The 10874-nt window shown below is 43.0% G+C and overlaps 1 long non-coding RNA gene across 1 annotated transcript; it reads right to left on the bottom strand.

Annotated features, from left to right (window-relative positions):
• Window positions 1-5031: 5031 nt before the first annotated feature.
• On the bottom strand, window positions 5032-10120 carry LOC110299640. The gene is made up of 3 exons (XR_002378500.1): window positions 9101-10120; window positions 6035-6196; window positions 5032-5186 (listed from the first exon to the last, which is right to left on the bottom strand). It is a non-coding gene; the product is annotated as an uncharacterized LOC110299640 (long non-coding RNA).
• Between the last annotated feature and the right edge of the window lie 754 nt (window positions 10121-10874).

Raw genomic sequence — 10874 nt, 5'->3', positions numbered from 1 at the left:
TTCCCCAGAGCTCTTCTCTCTAGCTGCATTTGTATCAAAAGATGGCCTAGTAGGCCATCACTGGAAAGAGAGGCCCATTGGACTTGCCAACTTTATATGCCCCAGTACAGGGGAATGCCAGGGCCAAGGGGTGGGGGTGGGTGGGTGGAAGAACACCCTCATAGAAGCAGGGGGGATGGAGGATGGGGTAGGGGATTTCCAGGGGGGCAGGAAAGGGAATAACATTTGAAATGTAGATAAAGAAAATATCCAATAAAAAAATAAATTAATTAAAAAAAAAAAGCACAAGGATGCCCAGTACCCATTGGGATCTAGTTACTCCATCCTGAGATTGGAGGATCTGGGAACTTCCCAGCTTTCATGGTCTAGCAATTTTTTGGTCAGGGAATATGGTGTAAAGAGAACAGCTACCAAGAGAGGCTAGGACCACAGACAGAACAAGAGTGCATTGGAGGGGTGACATTGAATCAAAGAATCCTCTGTTGATTAGAGAAGGAAGGGAAAACCGTGCTGGGTTTTGTCAGGGAAGTAGCCAGAGAGACACAAGGAAGAAGCTCTGTAGTGCCATACTGCAGGCTCTGGATTATTTTTTTTGGATAATTATGATGGCAATTATAATTAGGAGCCAAGGTCAATTTGCAGTGGTACTAACAGCTGTCTGATACTGATAGCCACAACACTTCCTCCAAGGATTAGACTGGACTGGGTATGGACTCCTGATTCTTCATTCTTCTATACATCCTGTTGGGGTTCTTTGTAATTCTGAAACTTTTCTTAGATTTGTATATCAACTTTACCATAGATTGACCCCAGTGATGGAGCTATTAAGGCCCCATTAAATACTGGTCATATGGATAAGAATGAGATTGATCTGGGTGTGGTAAGAGAACATTCCTCTAATTATGATGACCTGAGTTCCACCTTAAGATTGGCACGATGGAAGGAGAAGATGGACTTAACACAAATTCTCCTTTCACCTCCATATATGAGCCATAGATGGCCTGGGAGCACCCACACACGCATATGCCCTGGAGCAAAGTAAAGGCAAACACAGTGACTTGTTAATTGGATGAATGAGTGTGAAGTTGATCTTGGCAGGAGCTGGCCACCAGAGGAGACACATCCTAACAGTGGAGAGAACAGGGGCTGGGGACTCTAAAAGCACCAGAATGTCAGTGTGTCTTGATGAAACAAAGGTGACCTAATGGGGCTAGGGGCCATGCAGATCCTAAGATGATTGTAGGGACCCTGGAAGCTGGCTCAGTAAACTGAGTCTTCAAAGCACAGGAGTCTTGAGGATGCAGGTCACACTCAGACTTCCTGCAGTTGCCATCTCTCCTGTGACATCTTACTGTGACCTTCTCATAGAAGCCACCTGGCTTCTCCTGTTACAGCTCAGGTGAGGGAAAAGCACTACAGAGGAAGGCCTGCTGTGCCCAGCCACAGGTACTCTAGATGACTGAGGTCTGGAGAGAAGGAGATGGGTTCTCATGTAGAGTGGACAGCTCTCTGAAGTAGATATCCACACAGTTTCCTCCATGAAACCCTGTAATCTTTAGTGAATCCTGACAGGTTCTTAGGGATTGTGGCACTCCTGTTCATAGCCCAGTATTCTACCTTTATCATATGTTCTGAGTGTTCAGTGAATCCTAGTACTGGAAACATGGGAAAATGTTTGTCAGGTGGATAAATGACTCTGAACTTGTTCTCAGTAAGAGTTTGTCATGCTAGCTAGCCACAGCAGAGAGGACAAATGAAGAGGGAAAGGGTACTTAAGAAGTGTCACACAAAAACAAGCAGACTATCGTCCATATCATCCATATCAGAGATCTAGTGGAGTTAACAGACACCTGCAGAACACTCCATCTAAATGCTACAAAACACACAATCTTCTTGGAAGTCCGTAAGAATTTTCTGTAAAATAGATTGTGTGCTAGGGCTGAAAACAGGTTTTATGAAATGCTGGAAAATTGAAGTAATTATATCTATTTGATCACAGTAGAATAAAACTTTTATTCCACAGTAAGAGAAACTATAGAACACATACAATCTTGTGAGGGTTGGACATCATGCATGTGTCACTGAAGAAATCAAGAAGGAAATTTAGGAATGTGTAGAATCAAATGAGAAGGAAACACAACAAGCCAAGCCCTAGAGGACACTCTTGGAGCAGCCCTGAGCTCTAAGGCCTAAAGTAAGAAGTCGGATGCCTGCCCCTTCTCAGTCTGAGGGCTCAACACACAGTACTTAGAGAAACCAGAATCAGTCATTACAGCTCTCTGCTCTGGGCTCTCCAACATAGACCCAACGTTTGCCTGTAAATGTGAGGACTATAAACTCTAGATTGTGGGTAAGGATTGCTGGTATCTGCAGTGGCTTCAGAGGCCATGCTCTGCCTTCCCAGGGGACCACAGAGTGAACAAACTCAGCAGATATGGCTTCCTCCACCTGCTAAAACTGGCTCTCTTCTGTCTAGTCAGTGCAGCACTCCTGCCCTACCCCACCAAGCTGCCTGCTTACAAAGCTGTGGTACAAATTCCCTCACAGACAAGGCCTGCCATATCTTCCTGTTGGAAAATGGTGCAGCAATGGCAACCCAGCTTCAGGAGACAATGATGCACCTTGAACAGATTCCTGACCGCTGAGTCCTATGGGCTCCTGCTTCTCCTCTTTTGTGAGCATGCTAACACTGCATGTGGGGGAGATGGGGACTGGGGTCAGAGAGACAGAAGCTGAAAAGGCTGGTGGCAAGGGACAGTGGAGTAGTAACCTAGTAGAGATGACAGATGACAGTGTGAGAAAGTGCACTACTCAGTGCCCACACCAAAACTCATGGGGTGGTTCCTGTAGCCCAAGAAGGGTCAGCAATAACAAAAGACACTCATCACTCAGAAGTTTGCCCAGCAGAGGGGCTTTCATGAGCTGGACCTGCAGGTCAAAGGTGCCAGGCACAAAGTTCAAAACAGGACAGATGTGACAATTCCCCTACTTTGGTTGGCTTGTGCTTGAACTGTTGCTGCTACTGACCCTCAGATAATAATGAAACTGATCATGTCATCATGGTGCCATTGAGCTTTGAATGTCACCTCCTTGTGTATAGAAACAACCTTTTGCCCTCCAGGAGGACACTGGGCAAGTTTCCAGGCCCTAAGGCACACAGTCCCTAGACCCATATCCTACTGCTGAAATGCGAATCCACAGGTTCTCTTCCCCTGTGCACCCCACCTTGGGCAAAGGAATGAGCTGGTTTGCAAGGTAAAGGTTATGTTTTCTGGGTTCTTATCAAAAGCTTACTCAGGAGGGTTCAGTATCCAAAATGTACACATATACATATACGTATGTGTGTATACATATTCACTTGATGTCTATCACTCCAGGTGTCCAGTGTGAACTTTGCTGACCTCCCACCAGGATTGCCAATCTAATCCAATCTACATTGACTAATCTTACCTTACCCTGTGACCTTTATATGCTGTTTCCCAGGCTCTGGAACCTCACCAAAGCTTTCTAGGTAGGAAGGTCTACCTTACTTACTGAACAGTCTCTGCTGGGATGCCCGGGTTTGGAATCACTGATAACAGTAAGAAGGCACAGAGTTGTACCCCATCCTCCTTCATCTCTCCCAAGCCTGGCTCATCCACCTAACACTAGTGTTAGGTGCTGCTTACACTCAGTACCTGGGATTACTTAAAAGGGTGGGTATAAGCTGTGGGTTGGCACATGTCTGCAACCCAGCACTCTACATGAAGAAGAGAAACAGCAGAATCTAGATGCAAGGCAGCCTGAGCTACAGAGCAAGAGCTTGTCTCACACTAATCAGATACTAAAATAAATACTAAAATAAAACACCCTGAGCATTATGCCTAGTTTTATTTTTCCAAATTGACACAAGTTATAGACATCTGAAAGAAGGGACTCTCAAATGAAGAAATTTCCTTTATAAAACATAGCTGTAGGGCATTTTTAAAATTAGGGATTGATGGGGGGGAAGCCCAGCCCATTGTGGGTGGTGTCATCACGACACTGGTGGTCCTCAGTTCTATGACTTCAGGGAATTATCGAGTTCGTCTGGTTAGCTGCTGCCTTGAGAGGCGTGCACGAGTCATCAGCTCCTTATTAAACCAATTGGAAGATGATGAAGAAGATTTTTACAAAACGCTGAAACAGCAAAGTCTGCATAGTACTCAGCTCTCTGCTGGCCCAGAAATCAACATCTGCATAACACGAAGGCAACCGTTACACAGGGCACAGAAAGATTTCCCCAACATCTCCCGATTCTGTCCAGGAAAAGACTCTTTTTCTAACATAAATAAACTATGTATAAGAAGGACAATTATAAGAACTATCTGGTAAGATTACATTTACAATGTCTAGTTCATTTGTATTTGGCAACCTTGGAGAAAGTACTTAATCTATATTTTATCTTGGTGAGTTCAAAGTTCTGGACCTAATCACTTTCTATTATAAGTTGCATTACCAATTTAAAAATATACGTTTTTAGACCTTAAACCATTTTCTTAAATCCTAAACATTTTAAGCTTAATGTGAGATTCTAACTATCTAGTTTTCCACCCCATCAGAGACTTGAGAAAAATAAACATTACCAGAGTAAACAGGAAGTACAGAGCAAGCCGCATCTAAAACTCCAGAAATGACCAAGACTGCTGGCTGCCTGGTCAGCCAGCCAAGGTTCCTCTGCAACACTGGGGCATCCATCTATCTTTGGCCTGCAGGCCCAGACTACCTGACAGACTTATCTGTGAAGCAGGAATATTGAAGCATTAGCCTACCTTGACTCCAAGTTAATCAATTGACTTTCCAGTGTCCTGTGTGTCCACAGCTTGGATAGCAGGCTGCCAACAGTCAATACAAGGACAGGTTTTTGCCTAGCTTTAGTTTTAGTGCCTAGCTTTGCCACATTTGAAGCAAATTCTACTTGGAAGGTCTCTGATGTCCATCATCTTCTCTGAAGTCATATGGGGGTGCTGCCAGGAGCTGACGTGGTCACAGTCATGGAAGCCTTTTGTTACTAAAACGTATTAAATGCCATAACATCTCTAAGTGAATAAGAGGAATGGCTCATCTTCTCCTCATTTCCAAGTTTCTAGAACATCCTTTACCTGCAATTTTAGTAATTGCATACAGTGCGGGTTGACAGAATACGATGCAACATTAGAATGTCAAACCTGACAAATAATGAAAAGAAATATTAAATCATTAACCAATAAAGGAAACTCTGGGATGAAAAAAATAAAAGTATATTCTGACTTGTTATCTACTGAACAGCCCTTGGAAAGTGTCCTATCTATAACAACCCCTAATAGTTCCATGATAGGAAAAGCAAGAAATCAGACAAAAAGATTCATTCAACGTCATCGTCTGACAATTTTAGAGTCTCGGGAGAAGGATGAATAAGTTTCTGCAGATTTAGCTTTGTAGGTGCTACTTACACCAGGCCTAGAGGTTTGTAGGGGCGAGTTCTGTTCCGTAGGAGAAAAATATGAAAATCACGTGCGGAGGGGTTCAGTGGGACACAATTCCTAGGCTCATTGACCAGGTAATGTTATTAACACTCTTACATGTTTTGTTTATGGGAAATATAATTTTATAAACATAATGTAAGTCATCACTATGGCTACCAGGTGATTGTAAACATTTACACCTGGCTGAATAGCAATTTAAGTCCATTAACTTCTCACACTGTCGGGCAGAAATTTCCTAAGGAGTCTGCAAGAGTATGCTCAAAAGGGAAACATCAGCTCATTAATAAAGTAGTTTGGAAATGGTAAAAAAAAAAAAAATTAAATGCCGTATCTGTAGATCTCTGATGTGTTTGAAGACCTTCTATCTAAAGTACATCTGAATAGGCAAATGTTGCTGTGCCTAGCTATTAACTACCTGCTTAACTTTGAAAACTAACTTTAATTTTTTTTCAAAGCCTACTTTTAGTGGTGTTCTTAAATGCTTTGACCTCCCTTCTAGCCCACCATCCACCAGAGGTAGTGGGAAAGAAAAGATATGAGGGGAAGTGAACCTGTTTAGAAATGGTTCTTTGGTGCAAATCACATCTGCATTGTCAAGAAATCAATAGTTCAGTTCACAGGTCAGCAGCAGCAGCTCGATCTACTTGCAGACACGTCACAGATATATCAGCAGTCCAACTCAGTAGTGTCAGGATAGCAGCACGTAGCACTACCTAGCAGAAACAGCCAGGCAGGAGGGATTTGGACCAGCAGAGGTGTTAGGAGCTGCACTTGACTCAACAAGCAAAAATCAGCCAAGATGCGAGACCAACAAGCAATGTACAGCTAGCTCCATAAGCAAACCAAGCCCAGCCAAGCCTCACACTCCTCTCCCTGTCTGCTGGGTCCTATTTATACTCCCTCCAAATATCATGTGTCCTCCACGGGTCTTGCCTCAGCATCTGTGTCTGTCTCAGCTAACATGAATCAGCCCGGGTACTCAGAAGTGGCAAGAAGCTACAGCACACCACCAGTTTTGGGGTGGTATTTTCCTATTTCCTCAAGGGAGGCTCCTTCCTCTGTGATAACTCCAACTTGTGTCAAGTCGACACACAAAACCAGTCAGTACAGAGGCCCTCAACAGCTCCAAGCTCAGAGTCATAGAGCCAGTGTCTTTAGTTAATTGGACACCATGGTAATCTTCCTAACCCTGGGCTGCTCCACGAGCTGTAGGAAGGTCCCCTTGCACTCTGCTGCATTGCCGTTCAGAGGCTCTGACTGATGATGGCAAAGACCACAGAAAATGTGGAATTGAGCCCCACTGGTATTTTTATGTATATGAGGAAATTGTGAGTGTGTGTATGTGAGAGTGTGTATGTGTGTTGGAGGAAATGTGTATGTGTGTGTTGTGGTTGTGAGTGTATGAGTGTGTGTGAGTATATGTGTGTATGGTGTATGTGCGTGTATATATGTGTGAGTATGTCTTGTGTGTGTGTGTATGAGTGTATGCATGTATTGTGTGTATGTGTGTGAGTATGTGTTGTATGCATGTGTGTGAGTGTATGTGTGTTGTTGTGCAAGTGTATGTGTGTAAGTATATGTATGTGAGTGTGTGTGAGACTGTATATGTGTGTGAGTACATGTGTGTGAGGATATGTGTGTGAATGTGTATGGTGTGTGTGTGTGTGTGTGTGTGTGTAGATCAGGGAAGCATCTGAAATGGCATGACTACTACACTCCCATTCAATATAATCAGATTTAAGACCCATAACCAAAAGCTTTGGCAAAGACTTGGAACAACTGATACAGCCACACAATGGCTAAAGGAGAGCTAAAATGATCATGTGGTGCTTGGGATAGGTGGGCAAACTGGCATTTTCTCTGAAAGTTAAAGATGTGTGCCCTATGACTCAACAGCTCTACTCTCTGGACATTAACCTGAAGAAACAAGTGACTGTGATCCCACTGTTAGAGATCCTGTTTGCCGGTTTATGTTTGTTTGGTTTGGTTTGGTTTGGTTTGGTTTGGTTTGGTTTGGTTTGGTTTGGTTTGAGGCAAGATCTCTTTAACATAGCCCTGGATGTCTGGGAACTCACTATGTAGGTCAGGCTAGCCCAGACTCACAGATCTGACTGCCTCTGCCTCCTCAGTGCTGGGATTAAAGGCCTGCACCACCAATCCCAGCTCCATGTCTTGTCTGAAATAGCCCAAACCAGAAGTCGCTCAGATGCGTACCAACAGGTGAGTGGGTAACAGGGCAGTGTGTTCACTCGAAACCAACGGGTAATGACATTTGAATCTCAAAGGCCTTGTGCTCGGGGACAGAACCTTCCACACGTGATTCTTTTCTGTGATCGAGGAGTCAAAGCTCTGGTGTTGCTGAACTGTATTCCGTTTCTAAACTTTAGCTCCAGAAAGTAGTTAGTTGGTTGCCTGGGAACAGGGCTCAGGTCAATGCTTAATGGAAAAGAGCACAGGGAAACATTTTTTATGCGGAAAATAACAAACGTTCTCTCTCTTTGAAGTGGGCGTGGTTACATGCATCATTTTTTATTCCAATCCACTAAGCTATGAAGGTAAGTGGGTGAATTTGAGTGCATACTTATCATTTGACAGTAAAGATCTACAAAAATAAGCCAATTACTGAGATCTAAAGCGTGCCTGCTGAAACTCTTGATGAAGTGTCCTGTTCGTCTGCTGAAATGTGCTTGCAACCAGCAACGCGTTCAGGCTCCAGCAGGAGCATCAGGTGATCATCATCTTCCTGTGCTCAAAGGCTGGCTAGCACCTAAGCCCTTGTGGAACTTTATCTTTGTCTGCCCTCTAGTGTCCAAGGTGAGTAATGCAAGAATCCTTGCTTCATGGTTAGTCTTCAACTCCATGAATGAAAAACCCTTTGTATTAAAAGTCTTGGAAAGATCAGGAATTCAAGGCAAATACCTAAACATAATAAAAGCAATATACAGCAAACCAACGGCCAACATCAAATTAAATGGTGAGAAACTTGAAGCAATCCCACTAAAATCGGGGATAAGACAAGGCTACCCACTTTCTCCCTATTTATTCAATATAGTGCTCAAAGTTCTAGCTAGACCAATTAGGCAACAAGAGGAAGTCAAAGCAATACAAACTGGAAAGGAAAATGTCAAGTGTATTGGCTGGTTTTGTGTGTCAACTTGACACAAGCTGGAGTTATCATCACAGGGAAAGGAGTCTCCTTTAAAGAAATGCCTCCATGAGATCCAGCTGTAAGGCTTTTTCTCAGTTAGTGATCCCTGGGGAAGGGCCCATTGTGGGTGGTGCCGTCCCTGGGCTGGTAATCTTGGGTTCTATAAGAAAGCAAGCTGAGCAAGCCAGGGGAAGCAAGCCATTAAGCAGCACCTCCTCCATGGCCTCTGCATCAGCTCCTGACTGAGAGTTCCTGCCCTGTGTGAGTTTGTGTCCTGACTTACATTGGTGATGAACGGCAGTGTGTAAGTGTAAGCTGAATAAACCCTTTCCTCCCCAACTTGCTTCTTTGTCATGATGTTTTGTGTGAAGGAATACAAACCCAGACTGAGATATCAAAGTATTACTATTTGTGGATGATATGATAGTATACATAAGCAACCCCAAAAATTTTACCAGAGAACTCCTACTCATGATAAACAACTTCAGCAAAGTGGCTGGATATAAAATTAACTCAAACATATCAGTAGCCTTCCTCTACACAAAGGATAAATGGACTGAGAAAAAAATAGGGAAACAACACCCTTCACAATAGTCACAAATAATATAAAATATCTTGGTGTGACTCTAACCAAACAAGTGAAAGATCTGTATGACAAGAACTTTAAGTCTCTGAAGAAAGAAATCAAAGATGACTTCAGGAGATGGAAAGATCTCCCGTGTTCATGGATTGGTGGGATTAACATAGTAAAAATGTCCATCTTACCAAAAGCAATCTACAGATTCAACGCAATCCCCATCAAAATTCCAACTCAATTCTTCACAGAAATAGAAAGAGCAATTCTCAACTTCGTCTGGAGTAACAAAAAACCCAGGATAGGGAAAACAATTCTCAACAATAAAAGATCTTCTGGGGGAATCACCATCCCTGACCTCAAGCTGTACTACAGAGCAACTGTGATAAAAACTGCATGATATTGGTACAGAGACAAACACATTGATCAATGGAATAGAATTGAAGACACAGAAATAAAACCACACACTTGATCTTTGACAAAGAAGCCAAAAATATACAATGGAAAAAAAGAAAGTATCTTTAATAAACAGTGCTGGTCTAACTGGCTGTCTGTATATAGAAATATGAAAATAGATCCATATTTGTCACCTTGCACAAAGCAAGTGGATCAAGGACCTCAACATAAAACCAGATACACGGAATCTAATAGAAGAGAAAGCGATTAAGAGCCTCGAACACATCAGCACAGAGGAAATTTTCCTCAACAGAACACCAATGAATCAGGCTCTAAGATCAACAATTGGCAAATAGGACCTCATGAAACTGAAAAGCTTCTGTAAGGCAAAGGGCACTGCCAATAGGACAAAACGGCATCCTACAGATTGAGAAAAGATCTTTACCAACCCTACATCCAATAGAGTGCTAATATCCAATATATACAAAGAACTCAAGAAGTTAGACTCTGGAAAACCAATATAGGAAGAAAGATCTAGCTTCTTTAAAAAAAAATATTTATTTTATGTATGTGAGTACACTGTAGCTGTACAGATGGTTGTGAGCCTTCATCTGGTTTGTTGGGAATTGAATTTTAGGACCTCTGCTCACTCCAGTCAATCCCACTCACTCAGTCCCTGTTGGCTCTGGTCCAAAGATTTATTATTATACATAAGTACACTGTAACTGTCTTCTGGCACACCAGAAGAGGGCGTGTCAGATCTCATTACAGATGGTTGTGAGCCACCATGTGGTTGCTGGGATTTGAACTCAGGACCTTCGGAAGAGCAGTCAGTGCTCTTATCCTCTGAACCATCTCGACAGCCCAGGATCTAGCTTCTTGATGACAGAGATGTGTTAGGAAAACATGCAACAACACAATTTGGCACCCTTTACAGGGTTTCTGTTTTGTTTTATTTTGTTTTGTTTTGTTTTGTTTTGTTTTTAGGGATAACAATAAGGTAAGGATGGAAATTATTGACATGGAGGACCAAGAAGAATAGGGGTGTCACAGGATCCACGGGTGTGCAGGGAGCTGTAAAAGGCAGACAACGCCTCCATACATGGAATAGGTGCTCAGGGAGACAGGGGACAGCAATCCTTTGTAATGGCTATGTCTGGGCCTCCTGACACCCCATCCTCCTTTCTGACGTGCACTGTTAAACATCTTCACAGGGAAGTGTGGTCATGCAAGTGTGAGCCTCACCATGTCTACAGAACCTTTAGAATACGAA

The sequence above is a fragment of the Mus caroli genome, chromosome 8 (genome assembly GCF_900094665.2).
Source record: "Mus caroli chromosome 8, CAROLI_EIJ_v1.1, whole genome shotgun sequence".
NCBI classification, from domain to species: domain Eukaryota; kingdom Metazoa; phylum Chordata; class Mammalia; order Rodentia; family Muridae; genus Mus; species Mus caroli.
This window is presented reverse-complemented; position numbering and strand designations above follow the sequence as displayed.